The sequence below is a fragment of the Lemur catta genome, chromosome 2 (assembly GCF_020740605.2).
Source record: "Lemur catta isolate mLemCat1 chromosome 2, mLemCat1.pri, whole genome shotgun sequence".
Classification (NCBI taxonomy): domain Eukaryota; kingdom Metazoa; phylum Chordata; class Mammalia; order Primates; family Lemuridae; genus Lemur; species Lemur catta.
In genome coordinates, this window is record NC_059129.1 from 9,861,089 (window position 1) to 9,877,004 (window position 15,916).

At 37.2% G+C, this 15,916-nt stretch overlaps 1 protein-coding gene across 1 annotated transcript in view; it reads left to right on the forward strand.

Annotated features, from left to right (window-relative positions):
- The window catches only part of MRTFB (myocardin related transcription factor B), a 163,989-nt gene that overhangs the window by 39,783 nt on the left and 108,290 nt on the right, over nucleotides 1–15,916 (forward strand). The gene's annotated exons all lie outside the window — the stretch shown is intronic.

Below are 15,916 nucleotides of genomic sequence, written 5' to 3' on the forward strand. Positions count from 1 at the left end.
TTTTCCTTACAACTGATGATATTGAGTATCTTTTTGTGTGCTTCTTAGGCATTTGTGTGTCTTCTTTAGTGAAATGTTTATTCAAATCTTTTGCCTGTTTTTAAATTGGGCTTTTAATTTTTATTATTGACTTGGAAGAGTACTTTATATTCTGGATGCAAGTCTTACCCAATATATGATTTGCAAAATGCCACAGAATCTCATGTTCTTACTAAGGTTCAGTAATTTTGTCTTAAATACTTCTCCATTTGTTATATGCCTTTTGTCCCATTTCTGGAGTTTTGAAATTGTTGTTTTTGACAATTTTGTCCTATGTTATTACCACCTTTGGCGAGAGGATTTGCTACTATTCTGAAAATCCTACCTGCAGTTTCATTTTGAACATGTAATTTCCCAAAAGATAAGTTGCTGGGTCAAAAGGTAAATGCATTTGTAATTTCAATGGATATTGCCAATGGATATTGGCAAATTTTTCTCCGTAAATGTTGTACCAATTTATATTCCTTTAATATGTGAAATTTGGCCCGAGCTTGCAATAGCATGTATTATTAAAATTTCAGAATTTTGCCAATACTGTGTAAGTGAAAATTCACTTTGATTGGAGAAACCACTGTAATAATAGCTACCTGTATTCTTACATTTAATCATACATTAATCCCATTAGTTGGGTAGTATGACCCCAGTTTATATGTGAAGAATTAGGCTTTATTGAGGTTACACATCTTGCTCATGTTTATGTAACTTACTAGTAATAGTGCTGGGTTTTGTCCCCATGTCTTTCTGACTCCAAAGCCTGAGCTCTGAACTGATACCCTTTACTATACTGTCTCTGTTGTGGAAAAGGCTTTTATTGAAAATTCATTTAATACAAATTGAAACTAAATTACTAAAAGTGTCACCAATAAGTGAGGTAATCATAGTTTCTCAGCTGTTCATATTAACCCTAGTTGGAGGACTGGATCCAGTTCTGGATCTCATAATTAAGACAATGTAGATAAACTCTTTTTTAACTAATTTAGGATAGCACAACCAGAATTGTTAATAGGTGCAAAAGTCTATGAATGTGAATTTGGCAACAGTTTCTTAAATATGACATCAAAAACACAAGCAGCCAAAGAAAAAAGTAGATAAATTGGACTTCATCAAAATTAAAAAAATTTGTGTATCAAAGCACATTATCAAGAAAGTGAAAAGTCAACCCATAGAATGGGAGAAAATATTTGTGAATATAATAGGGATCTAGTATCCATTGTATATATTTATATATAATATACATTTATATGGAGAAATAGAAAGAACTGTTCCAATTCAGCAATAAAAGGATGAGTAACCCTATTTTAAAAATGGGAATTTCTCAATGGAGATAACTAAATGGCCAGTAAGCACATGAGAAGATACTCAACACTATTAAGTGGTTAAACATAGAGTTACCATGTAACCCAGTAATTCACTATCCTAGTGAATGTGAAGTGGTAACGCATTGCAGTTTTGATCTACATTTCCCTCCTAGGATAGCTATCGTTTTAAAAAATTGAAAAAGGTTGAGGAGAAATTGGTACCCTAACGTTTCACTGGTTGTAAAATGGTATAGCCACTATGTGAACCAGCTGGGCATTTTTTCAAGTGGTTAAACATAGAGTTACCATATGATCCAATAATTCCATTCGTACATATATATATATATTTATTGCCTAAGATCACTGAAAGTGTATATTCACACAAAATCTTGTACACTGATGTTCATAGTAACATTATTCATAGCAGCCAAAATAATCCAAATTCCATTATCTAATGAATGGATAAACACAATGTGGTAAATGCATGCAGTGGACTATGATTTAACCATAAAAAGCAATGAAATACTGATACTTGGTACAACGTAGATGAATCTTGAAAACATTATGTTAAGTGAAAGAGGCTACTCACAAAAGGCCACATATTCTATGACACATTCTATGTCTCGGACAGGCAAATCCATAGAGACAAAAGTAGATTAGTGGTTGCCAGGGGCTAAGGGTAGAGGAAATTAGGAAGTGACTGCTGTGCTTATGGGTACAGGATTTCTTTTAGATGTGATGAAAATGTTCTGGAGTTAGAGTGACGGTTGCACACCTTGTGAATATACTAAAAACCACTGAATTAATACACTTTAAAATGGCTAATTTTATGGCATGTGAATTTTATCTCAATAAACAAAAAACGCCTTATCCACAACTATAGTACAACTAATAAAATTTTCACAGCTAGTTAAGATTGCTGTTTTATACATCAAATGTATTTAATGCAGAAAACTCATAAGAATTTTACAGGACTTCAATAAAATTAGAATAGATTATCTCATATTTAGCTAATAGTGTTAGAAACTTATTTACAGTTCTACTGCCTGCTAAAGTGCTCTTGTAAAACTCTGAAGATTTTGTATGTACTCTAAGCTGTTGTCTCAGAGTACAATATTGTTAACACATTTTGCAAGAAGTCAAACAGTAATGAAATAATATCTAAGTTGTAACTTGTATCAACAGACTCCAGAAAACTTTAAAAGCCCCAAGCATCTAATTTGAGATGCCCTTGGCATCAACATATTCTTTAAATATTTTGTGGTAGAACCTCTCTCATCTGTCCTCCGCTTGGCCAGCTTTCTGGATTACCAACCTTCTCCATTCCTTTGTCCCAGGACACTCTGAATGGTCATGGCCAGGAGGTGATGCCAAAGTCTGGTGTTGTAGGTCTGTTCTCACTAATTGAGTTGTATGCTAACGAAAAGTCAGCTGCATTTGTTCCTAAATCTATTTATGCCATTAGTAGCAATTTAACAAAATATTGTGTAAACTGATAAAATACGAGCACAAAAAATTAAATGTTTAGAAAAACAAAGGCATGTTTCTTAAATGATACTGTTGAATCAAATGTGAGAGAAAAACTTAAAAAGTGGGGTTAAAAATTGTAAAAATGTGGATGCATTCTGTAATCATAAATCCTTTCTAGTTTTCTTCCACTTTAAAGAAACAGAAACTACAAATCATAGACAGTGGTGTTTTATGCCAGAAGGTCAGCAGGTACACAGAGAGACAAGAGGTGGCCTTGACCCTGTATCGGAATCCTGTCAAGTGAATTGACATTTATGCACTCTAATTAAAAAGACAGTTTTTAAGATGTGTATCATTTTTAGTGACTTGTCTTATAACTGAATTTTTCAGTTTACCAACTAACTGGCATGGTTAGTGTTAGGGTTTCTCATTATGGCTAAATAAATACTAAAGAACCAAATTACAAGTTAGAGGATTTATGGTCCCAGTACTGCTGCTTAACTAGTCAGGATATCTTGGACAAGTAGAACAAATTTCGTTTTTTTCCCATGTATTTTAAATTTTAATTTAAATTCTGTTGATTTCCAATATTAAGAATAAAAAGCCTGCAAATAAAAAGAAAAGACTTCCTTCTTTTTAGTTTCCCTTTCTCTTTCCCTTTCTTTCTCTTTCTGTCTTCCCCTTTCTCTCCCTGCCTTAGAGAACTTGGAAATAGGAAGAGTACAATGTATTTTTCTGTTAAATAAAACATTTGTTTAATCTGTTTATAAATATTTACTTCTTAGCATTTAAATCGAATGCTAACTGTGGCTCAACAAAATTAGAATTTGTTTTTAACCCAATATTTGCTAAATATGGAAATCATCACAGCTTAAAATTAATCCTCTAATCAATTCTTATTCTCTGAGACTCATTCATTATGAATAAACTTGGAAAACACAGTTGTTCAAGCTAAAAAGACTTGGGTTTTAGCCATTTTACTTGGAGAACAAATAACATTTTCTAATTCTTCATCTTTTTATGTAGTGATTTAAAAGCCACATGTATTTTAAACTTTTACTAATTCAAATTTTACTTATAGATGGATCTTACTGAATATTTCTGAAATACTGTTTACTTCAGTATTAGTTATAGTATTTACTAAGAATGCATCATTTTGGAAGGTAAATATGCAGTTTGCTGTGTTACGTTCATTTGAAACTTACTCATTTTAGTAAACAAGTTAAAAAATAAATCATGACATTGGCATTCTCAGAACTATAAGAGCCACTTCCAGCATAGAAGGACTGTCATATAACTTTCTATATGGTGTATTGTCATTATTTGGTATATTTATAGTACATTTTTACCATATACTTAATGGCTCTACATAAAAACCCAACTGCTACAAATAAAAATCCTGCTTAGAATTTGTTTATTTGAAAGAGTTATAATCTAGTGTAAAAGATGTCCTGTTTATATGTAGTACATCTACGACTGTAGATGTCATTTTCTCTCCGAAGTTTAATTACAGTCACACTTTCAGCAGAACAAGATGAGTGTTTCCTTCATCTGCCATGAAGCTCTTGTTAAGTACTGAAATGTTGTAACTGCCTGTGTGACAAGGTCTTGACCTCCTGGAGAACGGGAAGAACAGGGATTGTGACTGATTCATCTTTGGAATCCCAGTGTCTAGCACAGTGCTTATAATGTGGGCCATCAATATGGATGTTAGGATTTGTACCAGTGGACCTCTTCACAGCCTCATGTCTCTCTTCCCCGTCACCTCCCCTCCCCTAGCAACGTCTGTCTCTCCCAGTTATTTGTTCCAATTTATTTGCCTTTTGGTACATACATGAAGGAATATGGGCCCTGAAGTTGGAAACCTGGCTTTGATGTTAGTCTCTCAAGTTTGCTTAATCTTCCCAAGCCTCGATTTTCTCATCTATAAAATGGGAATAGTGATATCCACAGAAAGGTCTTTAGGGCAAAATTAGGGAAAGCCTAGATTAGATTTAGTGCCAAACTGGGTAAATAGTCTTTGTTTTTCTTCTTTTCAGTTGTCATTCCCATTTTTTAAATTAGGAAACTGGGTCTTGGCTGGGTGATGTGGCTCACACCTTTAATCCTAGCACTTTGGGAGGTGAGAGTGGGAAGGTTGCTTGAGGCCAGGAGTTTGAGACCAGCCTGAGCAATATCGATACTCCTTCTCCCCACCCCCCACCGCCCTGTGTCTGTACAAAAAATAGAAAAATTAGCTGGGTGTGGCGGCACGTGCCTGTAGTTCCAGCTGCTCAGGAGGCTGAGACAGGAGGATCACTTGAGCCCAGGAGTTGGAGGTTTCAGTGAGCTATGAATGTCACTGCACTTCAGCCTGGGCAACAGAGCAAGACCTTGTCTCCAGTTAAAAAAAGGAAAGTGGGTCTCTGAGAGGTTAAGTGATTTGGATTTGCCTGGCCTGGAGTCAAATAACTCTCCCTCTAGCCACATTGTTTTTGCAGAGCTCCTGCCTTGAGAGCCTGTGGTTTCCCTGGGTGGACATTCCTTATCTGCCCCTCACTACTCATCCTTTCCTTGGTGTTAATGATACCTTAACAACTGCCCAAATCTGGAAACCTCAACCACTCTCAATTCTTTTTTTTTTTTTTTTTTAAAGAGACAGGGTCTCGAATTCGTGGCCTCTCAAGAGTGTTGAGATTACAGGCATGATCAACCAATGGCAGCCCACTCTCAATTCTTTAATCTCCTTTACCTTTCAAATGGGCTAGTCTTCAAACCTTGACATTTTGCCTCTTATATAGTAAGTCATGCACCGCATGATGACGTTTCAGTCAATGATGGACTGCATATATGATGGTGATCCCGTAAGATTGTAACACTGTATTTTTACTATATGTTTCTACGTTTAGATAAGTTTTTAGATATGCAGGTACTTATCATCATGTTATAGTTGCCTACAGTGTTCAGTATAGTAACACATGCTGTGCAGCTTTGAAGCCTGGGTGCAACCGGCCTTACCATCTAGGTTTGTAGAAACAGATTCTAAGATGTTTGCACAACAGAATGGTCTAACAGTGCACTTCTCAGAACATATCCCATCAGTAAGCCTGACTGTATTTGAATTTATTCCCTTTTCTGTATTTCCACTGTCTTAGTTCCTCAGCATTTTAGCATGAGACTTTATCAATAACTGGTCTCCACTGTAATTATCTTTGTAAAGTATAAAGCTGATCACATCATGGTTTTTTACCATCCACATTCCTTCACAGTTGTGCTTTACCACACCAGCCTTATCTTCTACCCCTCTGTTGTGCCCTCTCTACACTGGCCCGTCAGACTTTTTGCTGTTAGGCGATCTCTGTGCTGCTTTCCTTTTACTAATGAGAAAAACTGTGTGCCTGGCAAACTCCTACTCATCCTTGAAGACTTTCCTAACTTATCCAAATTCAATTAGACATTTAATTCTTTAGGTTCCTATAGCACCTTATACCTACTTATAGTCTACTGTTTTTCATATACACTGTAATAACTTGTTTCTGATCTCTCTTCCCACTCACTGGGCAAATGATTTATCTTCTCTATAAAAGAAGGGGTTCCATTAGATCAGTGAGTCCCAACGCCCGCTACACATTAGAATCACTCTATCCTAGACCACCTATAGCAGAATCTCTGAAGATCCTCCTTCCCAACCCCACCCATCAGGGATTTTTTTAAAACCTCCCCAAATGATTATCATATTGTGAGGAGAGTTGAGAAGCACTTGTATTACACATTGGTTCTAAGATACCTTTCAGCGAAAATATTGTGATTCTGTGAATTTATACAGTCTTTTAAAATATAAAAGATTCAAGTAATAAACTAGGAATTAGAAAATAGGGGAATTAAAACACTTTTCCTGATGAGTTAATGAAAATTTTATGTCCCAGGAGTGAAATAATATTTGTATAGAAACATAGTTTTAGAACTCTCTGGTTCTATTCTAATTGTTAAGATTGAACATGGACAGATTGGATGAAGTGTTCTCTCTGATTCATTTTTTTCCCTGATTACAAAATCAGGAGGTGAATTTTATTCATGTAAAAACATGGATTTGATAATAAATTCTTGATACCCTTAAGAAATTTCATTTAGAAGAGAATAATACAGAAATGGCAGTATATTATTAAGAAAATATTTTCATATATACAAGTTGATATGATTTTGTTCTTACACTAGTAAATAAATTTTGAACTTTAACATCAAATATTTAACAAATTGCCACCAGGAACTTTAGGGGAAGAAAAGATAAGAAAATAACCCAGGGTTGACATCATTAATTTACCTAATCCAATGCCACAAAGTTCTGTTTCTCAAAGTGCATTTGACCTCAGATTTTCAACTTGTTTGATTATAGACCTTAATAATAAATACTTTCTAATGTAGGGAATTACTTTGTGTGTGTGCTTAAATGTCTTTGAACTTCTTGATCCAAGTTTGCTGTTTTGTTTGAATTTAGAAATCTATTTTTACTGGCTGTTATCCAGGTGTTTTCCAATGTTTGTATTAATAATTGAGGGGAGTTTAGAGGGAGAACAACAGTTTTGCTATAGCCAAAACATTTTTTGTTGAGGATATTTGGATAATCTACCTATCTGCATTTGACTGATTATATATTAAACTTCTGAAGTCTGATGTTGATATCCTTTGAGCTCTTTCATTATTTAGCATTTCTTCTGTATAGTAGTAATGATATATCATTTTATTTACTAGTATTTCATCTAAATTAGTCATTACTGGCAGTAAGGTCCAGTGGAAAAGGAATTGGCTTTGGACTTACACTCAGTTCAAAAGAAGTGTTAGTAATGATTTGGGGAACACCTTAGCCCAGTAGCCTAGCATCTTTTAAAATATAATATTATTAGTGGTGTTATCTTGACTCTATTCAGAAAAAAATGAGAGAAGAGATGAAAAAATGAAATCGTAATACCTCTTAGTTTTTTCCTGTATTTTTCCTTCCTATCTCTGGTGTAGTATTAATATCCGACAAAGAAGTAGTTTGTTTGTTTGTTTTGAGAGCAAAAGCTATATCCTAGGATGATCTTACTAGTATTGTGCTGTGGTTTTATTTAGTGTTGGATAAATGTTGGATTTGTTTCATTTTGGAATGCATTTATTATTGGGATTTGTAAGGTATTAACTACTTATTCATTCTGTCAGTTCTAGATAAATTAATACTTTATCGCAGTTTGTCCAGTTAAAGCTAAATGATTGTTTTACTTTCAATAACTAAATTATGACCTAATGAAAAAATCTATTGCCATTTCTTTAGCATCTCAATTAGTGACTACTGGACAGAGAGTGTTTTTTTAATCTTTGATGTTGAATTTAATTTTGAAAAGAAAATTATCAAGTAGTTAAGTAGATTTTAAGATGACAGCTTACAAAATTTCAGAATAAGTATAGTCTATACTGTCTCAAAAATATTCATGAATATTAAGTTAAAAATTATTGAAAACTTATTCTTTTCCCTTTGCTACATTTTGTAAAGATTTCCTTAGCTTATAATTTTCTTAATTTGAAGGGATGTGTGGGAGTTTAAGGTGAGCATAATGTCAAGGCATAATAGGTTGAAAAAAATTCTTCAACATGAAGAACAGATAATACTGCATGAAAATATTTTAAAATCCATGCCTAGAGCATCTTCTAAATCATTAGCATTGATGTTCAGAGTTTGTATGTCTTTGCCATTTATAAGGGCATTATGGTACTTGTATCTTAGAATTAATTTGGTGGGAACACGTTTTATTTTGTATGGATAAATAATTTGAAATGAAAATTCATAGTTTTGAAAAAATCTAGGAGTCATATTTTAATATTCCTTAGTGAAATAAGTAATTTTACAAGCAAATTCACCTACCTAGTACATCTTTTCCAAAGTCTATTTGATATTAATATATTCATTATAGATTTCTTGGAATTCCTGTTTGCATGACCTATCTTTTTCTATCCATTTACTTCCACCCTATTTGTGTCTTCATATTTAATGTATGTCACTTGTAAGCATACATTCTTAGATGTTTTAAAATCCATTCTATCTTTTCTTTAATTTCAAAATATTAAGGGGGTATGAATGTTTTAGGTTACATGGATCATTTTTTGTAATGATCGGGCTATAGGTGTGCCCGTCACCCAGATAGTGTTGACAGTACCCATTAGGTTGGTTTATTCCCCTCTCCTTTTCCCCCCTCCCCACGGTTGCTTTTCACTGAATTTTACTTCCCTATGTGCACTTGTGTGCTCATTGGTTAGTTCCAGCTTAATAGCGAGTACATGTGGTGTTTGTTTTTTGTTCTTGTGATACTTCACTTAGGAGAATGGTCTCGAGTTCCATCCAGATTGTTGCAAAAGGTATTAATTCATCCTTTTTACGGCTGAATATTTTTGAAGAACCAACTTTTTGTTTCATTAATCCTTTGTATTTTTGTTGTTGTTCTCCAGTTCACTTAGTTCTGCTCTGACCTTCGTTATTTACTCTGCTGGCTTTGGGTTTGGTTTGTTCTTCCTTTTCTAGTTCCTGGAGGTGTGACATTAGGTTATTAATTTGTGGTCTTTCTGTCTTTTTGATGTAGGCATTTAAGGCTATGAATTTTCCCCTGAGGAATGCTTTTGCTGTGTCCCAAAGATTTTGATAGCTTTTGCCCCATTTGTCATTCAGCTTAAAGAATTTTATTTCCATCTTAATTTCATTCTTGACCCAATAATCATTCAGCAGCAGGTTGTTTAATTTCAATGGCTTTGTGTAGATTTGAGTGTTTCTCTTGGGATTGATGTCTAGTTTTATTCCGCTGTGGTCTGAGAAGGTACATGGTATGATTTTGAGTTTTTTTAATTTGTTGAGACCTGTTTTTGGCCTATGATATGATCAGTCTTGGAGAATGTGCCGCATGCTGCTGAGAAGAATGTATATTCTGTAGTTTTTGGGTAGAATGTTCTGTAAATGTCTGTTACCTCCATTTGATTTAGAGTTTGGTTTAAGTCCATTATTTCATTATTTTCTGCTTAAATGATTTATCTATCTCTGACAGTGGGGTGTTGAGGTCCCTAGTAATTACAGTGGTACTATTTATTTCTTTGCTTAGCTCTAATAAGATTTGCTTTATGTATCTAGGAGCTCCTGTGTTGGGCACATATATGTTTAGGATTGTTATGGCTTTTTGTTGGATGGCTTCCTTTGCCATTGTATGATGGCCCTCTTTGTTTTTTGTTTTTGTTTTTACCTTTGTTGGCTTAAAGTCAATTTTATCTGAAATGTGAATGGCTACACCTGCTCTCTTTTGATTTCCATTTGCATAGAATATTTTTTCCATCCTTTCACAATGAGTCTGTGTGCCTCCTTGTGGTTTAGATGTGTTTCCTGGAGACAGCAGATACTTAGGTTGTATTTTTTCATCCATTCAGCTAGCCTGTGTCTTTTGATAGGAGTCCGTTCACATTGATTGATGGTATTGATAGGTGGGATGTTGGTCTGTTCGTCTGGTTGGATAGTCCCTTATTGCTTTGTTTTACCTCTAGTTCCATTGTTTTATAGGAGTTGTTAGTCTTGGGGTTTTTTTTTTTTTTCAGGTGAATTTATACTGGTAGGTATCCGTTGCGCTGATTTGTGTATAGTGCTATTCTGAGTATTTTGTGCAGAGCAGATCTGGTCATGAAAAATTCCCTCCGTGTTTGCTTGTCTGGAAAGGACTTAATTTCTCTGTCTATTGTGAAACTTAGTTTTGCAGGATACAAAATTCTAGGCTGGCAGTTTTTCAGTTTAAGTCGAATGAAAATGAGGCCCCAATCCCTTCTGGCTTGTTAGGTTTCCGCTGAGAAGTCTGCAGTTACCCTAATGGGTTTTCCTTTGTAGGTTATATGATGCTTTTGTCTTGCTGCTTCCAGAATTTTCCTTCATTTTGCTTTGGCCAGGTTGATTACTGTCTTGTAGATGACCTATTTGCTATCAATCTTCCCGGTGTTTGATGTCCATCTTGTATCTGTAAGTTTGAGTTTCTGGCGATGTCCGGGAAGTATTCCTTAATAATTTCCTCAAATAGGTTTTCCATGCTTTTAGCTCTTTCCCCTTCACCCTCAGGGATACCTGTAATTCGGATGTTAGTATGCTTTATATAGTCCCATATCTCTCTCATTGATTGCCCAGACTTTTTTATACTCTTCTCTGCCTTTTTGAATGAGTGGGTTATCTCGAGAACCTTGTCTTCAAGCTCTGAGATTCTTTCTTCTATTTAGTTTAGCCTGTTGTTGAAGCTGTAAACTGCATATTGAAATTGTCTGAATGACTCTTTCAGTTCTTTAAGTTCTATTATATCTTTTCTTATGTTGTCTAGATCTCTAATGACGTCTTTGATGATTTCCTGAAATTTTTTTTTTTTGGCTTCTTTTTGTTGGTTTTCAACTTTCTCTTCAATTCCAATCATCTTATTTGCCATCCATATTCTGAATTCCATTTCTGTCCTTTTGGCAATTTCCTTGTAGGTGGAGTCCACTACCGTAGCTCCACTGTGTTCTCTTGGGGGTGTTGAACTGTTTTGTTTTTTCATGTTGGTTTCTTCTCATCTTGCTTCTCTTCTCTCGGCTTTGGGATAATAGGTATGCAGGGTATCTGTTCTCCTTTGCTGGGGATTCTCTCGAACCAAATCCAGGAGTGATGGCTGCTCAGGGATGGGGGGTCCTGATGGACCTCAGGGAGGTTCTGCCAGCCCAGCCATAGTGGTGGGGACTCGGCTGTTGGGTTTTGGGATCCAGGCACAACTCTAGAGTCTCAGGGATGGAATCATGAGCCCAGTGGGGGCCCTGGAGCTACAGGGGCAGAACCTTGGACTTGGGCACAGCAAGAGCTTCAGAGATGGCTCTGGGGATTTCGGGGGCAGAGCCACCCATATTGGGGGGTAGTTCCACCAGCATGGAGACTGCTGATACCCAGTCACATGGCCAGGGGTTTCTCTCAGCAGCTCAGGTTCCATGTAGGCAGGCTGGAGCTACTAGTTGACCGTGTTCTCTGCCCACACCTAGGACCCACTGAGGCAGTTGCCCAGAGCTTTCCATGTGGTACCTGTGGCGTCTGAGGCTCCCCATCTGTTCAACTTCCACGCCAATGAGGAGGCATGCTCAACTCCCAGTCACAGGCTCGTCACAGGGGAGTGTCTGTTCCTTCCCCAGCCCAGTGAGGGTGATGCTAAGGTTACTGCTGGATGGCCGAGTCCTGAGCGGACCTGGCTGTGTACACCAGAATGATCAGGATGTCATCAGTTGCAGAAGCCTGGTATTGGCAGGCACCAGATCTCTGCTGCATCTGCTTTCTGGTAGAATGTCTCTGCACAGACTCTGAGCAGCCCAGAGGTCTGCAGTGGAAGAAGGAGACCCCCCAGAGATCGAGCTGCCCATAACTTTTCTTTCTCTCCTAATAAACAGTCCGCGTGGTTTGCCTCTATCCTGCTATATTCACTTCTTCCCAGAAGTGTGAATTGTATTGGGTCCCCCAGCTTAATCTCCGAGATGGTGCGTGGTACTTGTGAGTAAGAATCAGCTACGCCCTTTTTAATTGAGTCAGTAGATGCTGTGATGAGCTGTAGAGTTGTTCTGTCAAGATGTTCCTTTGTGCCCGTGGTAAGCTCTAGTCCCTCTGGTGGAGCACTTGAGTGCCTCAGGATTTGGGAGGGGCCCTGTAGCTCCCAGGGGGTTGCTTGATCTCCACCGCAGCAGAGGAGGATGGAGGAGTGAGGCAGAGTGTGGTTAGGTTGTGCTAGCCTGGAAGGCTTTGCAAAGCCTCAGCAGGGCTCAGAGGTTGCTTTCCCAGTCACTAGGGGGAGCTGCTGGGAGGAAAGTCAGGGCAGGCTCTCCAGACTGAGAGGGTTGTTAATGGGGAAGATCTTAAATGCTTGTTTGCTATGGTCCCGTGCTGGGATCTTCCCTACTGCAGGCCCCATCCTAATCCAGTGGCTCGGCTTTCCTGCAGGGAGAGCTGGGTGCTCTCCCAGATCGCCAGAACCCCACAGTATTCTCTTGTCGGTTCTGTCCATGTGGGCTCCCTTACCACCCAAGTCCAGCTCTCAGACCTCCCCCCAGCCTGCATGTCTGACCCACTGCCATGGGTCTCCACAAAACGCTGGTGGGCAGGGAGCTCCCAGATTGGGCACCCTGGGTCCGCTATGGGTCCTCAAGGGAAGAGGTGTGGGCCCCACTCTCTGCAAAGACCTCAGCCTGTAGCACACACCCACTGGGGAGAGGGAGCCACTTGCCAAATTCTCGACTCAAACTGCTTTCCTGGTTGCAGTGGATGGGAGAGGCACCGGGAAGGAAAAGCGTCTGAATGGAAGGAAGCTGGCTGTCTGGCCTCTTGGGTCATTCTCCTTGGAGGGGAATCGTGCACAGAATGCCCAAGCTCTGGGATCGTGCAAGTTCTCCCCACTGTGTCATGTTTGCTGCTATGTCTGGGCGCATGAGGGTGGAAAACCCTCCAAGAAACTCAGTAGCCCACTGGTCACCAAAGGTGCATGGGAGGCAGAGAGGGATGCCCCCGTACCTCTTCATTGGGCTCGGAGCCTCTCTGGGTTTGATCCTCGCTGATACCCCCTTTCCTTTATCTTATTCCTTCTCTACTTAGCAGTTTTCCTCCCTGAGGTCCCCAGCAGGCTCCAGTACCTCTCTATATGATCTACACCTGAGCTGTGTCTCCTCTCCCCTGTACTCCATCTGAAATTCTGTCTTCCCTCCAGAACGGTCCAGCAAACTATGGCTCTCTCTAGTTGGCCATCTGGCCCCCCTCTAGCTTTTCTCAATGTCTGTCTTTTAATTGGAATGTTTAGTTCATTTACATTTAATGTAATTATCGATAAGGTTGGATTTAGGTCTATTATTTTACCTTTTTTTTTTTTTGGTTCATTTTGTCTTTTGTTTCTCTACTTTTCCTTCTTTTGGGTTAGTTGAGTATTTTTAGAATGCCATTTTAATGTCCCTACTGGTGGTTTAGCTAAAATTTTTTTGCTTATCAGTCTACTTACAGTTAAAATTCTACTATCTTATGATGTATAGAAATGTAAAAATGTTGAATACATTTACCCCCCTCATCCTTTATACTGTAGTTGTCAATATATTACATTTGCATATGTCATAAACCATATAACAGTGTGTTATAATTTTTTCTTTGAATGGTAATAGTAAAGAAATTAAGAAGAAAAACTAGTCTGTAGTTTTTATCTACATGTTTACCATTTCTGATACTTTTCATTTCTAAGATCTAAGTTTTCATCTGGTATCAATTCTCTTTAGCCTGAATAAGTTTTTTAAGAATTTCTTATATAATGTGTCTGCTGGTGACAATTTTTCCTTCATTATTAAAGAGTATTTCCATTGCATACGGGATTCTGGTTGACAGTTGTAGAGACTCTAGATTCTGTTATGTTCCCTCTTAGGAGTGTTTTTATTTTCGTATGCAGTTGACTTTGCTGCGCACACTTCTGCAAACTGTGTTTTTCCAGGGTGGGCAGCCTCTGACATCTCAATTCAGTTCTTTTTGCCTTATCTGGGTTTCATGGAGTCTCTGCCCTGTACCTGCATAGTTTAGAGATCAGCCAGAGACTTAGGGCAGAGTTTGTATACAAAATTTAGGGACTCCCCATTTTTGACTCACTCCTTTTTGGGAGCTAAATAGAGTGTCAAGAAATATATCCACATATGCATGGTCAGTTGACTTTCAACAAAGGTGCAAAGGCATTTTAGTAGAGAAAGATAATCTTTTCAACAAATGGTACTGGAACAATCAGATATCCATATGCAAAAAAAAAAGGACTTTAAAAAAACAAAGAACTTTGATTAGCATCTTACTGCATATACAAAATTGACTCAAAATGGATCATAAACTTAAATGAAAAGTAAAACATAAAACTATATCTAGAAGAAAACAGAGGGATAATCTTTGTGACTTTCAGCTAATCAAAGATTTATTAGCTACAGTAACAAAAACGTCCATAAAGAAAAAATTGATAAATTGAACTTTATCAAATTAAAAACATCTACTCTTCACAAAACACTCTTAAGAACATAAAAAGATAAGCCACAGTCTGGGATAAAATATTTGCAAGTTGCATATCTGATAAAGCACTTGTGTCTAGAATATATTTTTAAAATTCTCTTAAAACTCAATAACAAGAAAATAAACCAGCTAATTTTAAAAATGAACAAAAGATTAGATCAGATACTTAGCCTGTGAAGATACAGGGATGGCAAATTAAAAGATGCTCAACATCATTAGTTATTAGGGAAATGCAAATTAAAACCACAATGAAATATCACTAATTGCCCATTAAAATGACTAAAATAAAAAAGACTGACCATATGGAGTGTTGTTGAGGACGTGAAACAATTGGAATCCTCATACCCTGCTGATAAGAATGCAATATGGTACAACGACTTTGGAAAACACTGTGTCAGTTTCTTAAAAATTTAAATGTACAGCGGCCGTATGATCCAGCCGTTTCACTGCTAGATATTTATTCAAGAGAAATGAAAGCATATATCCATATAAATACTTGTGCAGGAGTATTTTTATTTGTAATAGTCAAAAACTGGAAACAACCCACATGTCCATCAGTAAGCGAATGGATAAACAGTGGTATGGGTGCTACTAAATAAACAGGCGGCAGTTTTATCAAATGTATTGCCACTGCATAACATGGACCCATCATCCTTTTAGATTCCTGTATCAGTTTTCTTGCCTTCCGCTGTTTAGCTCCTAAGCTAGTGTTGCATATTTAGAGTTTTTGTTGTGTCATTGGTACTTCTGTTGCTGATTTCTGTATGAGTCAGAATGGGCCAGGTTATGCTGTGGTAACAGACAGCCTCAAATCTCAATGTCTTAAAAATTTGTTTCTTTGTCATGAGCTGTATGTCCATTGTGGGTTAGCTGAAAGTTCTATTTTCTGTAGTTCTTCCTCTGAGACACAGGCTGATGTTTCATTATCTGAAACATTTCTGGTTGCTGTGAATGTTGACTAATTTAAAATGACTTGATATGTAAGAGTTAAAATGAATTTTCAAACCAGACTACTTTATTTGCATCAGCATTAGTTGACTTCATTTTATCATGCATTAAAATC